A 599-nucleotide genomic window follows, 5' to 3' on the forward strand; every position below is an offset into this window, starting at 1 on the left:
AAAGTGTCCCCAGTTCAGCACGTGGGGCACTTCCAGGGTGGAGCTGGCACGGAAGCAGGGCTGGCCTGACACTTGGGAGGGCAGCTTGGGGGTCACCACCGACCAGAGCCAAGCGCAGGGCACCCAGGTGCACACCCATCGCCATGCCCATGAGCTGACCCTGCCCAGGGGTGGCATTGATTAACTAATTGCTTCTGGACTCAATTAAGGGGATTCATGATGCAGGAGGGGTTGTAATGCCCTAAGCAGCTTTCAGAACCCACAAGGGGCTCGTTGCCCCCTAATTGGCTTGGGGCAGCTTAGGCAGAGCCCCAGGGCACTAATCACCACCGGGTGATTCCCAATTAACCGTGGGGAGCCAGGGGAGCCTTGGCAGGAGGCGTATGAACAGCACAGGGGCTGGGAGCAGCGGGTGGCCTCAGCCTCTCCTGACAGGGCCCTGTGGGCACCGGGCCTGCGGGAAGCAGGGTGAGGGCAGCGAGGGGGGGCCCGGCTCTCTGCCAGGAGCACAAAGCCAGAGAGCACACAAAGGTGCGAGGAGTTTCCTTGTTTGTTTTTTTCTCGATGTCAAGCAATAAATTAAGAAATAATTTCATTAT

The sequence above is a fragment of the Merops nubicus genome, unplaced genomic scaffold, assembly GCF_000691845.1.
Source record: "Merops nubicus isolate BGI_N331 unplaced genomic scaffold, ASM69184v1 scaffold30926, whole genome shotgun sequence".
Taxonomy (NCBI): domain Eukaryota; kingdom Metazoa; phylum Chordata; class Aves; order Coraciiformes; family Meropidae; genus Merops; species Merops nubicus.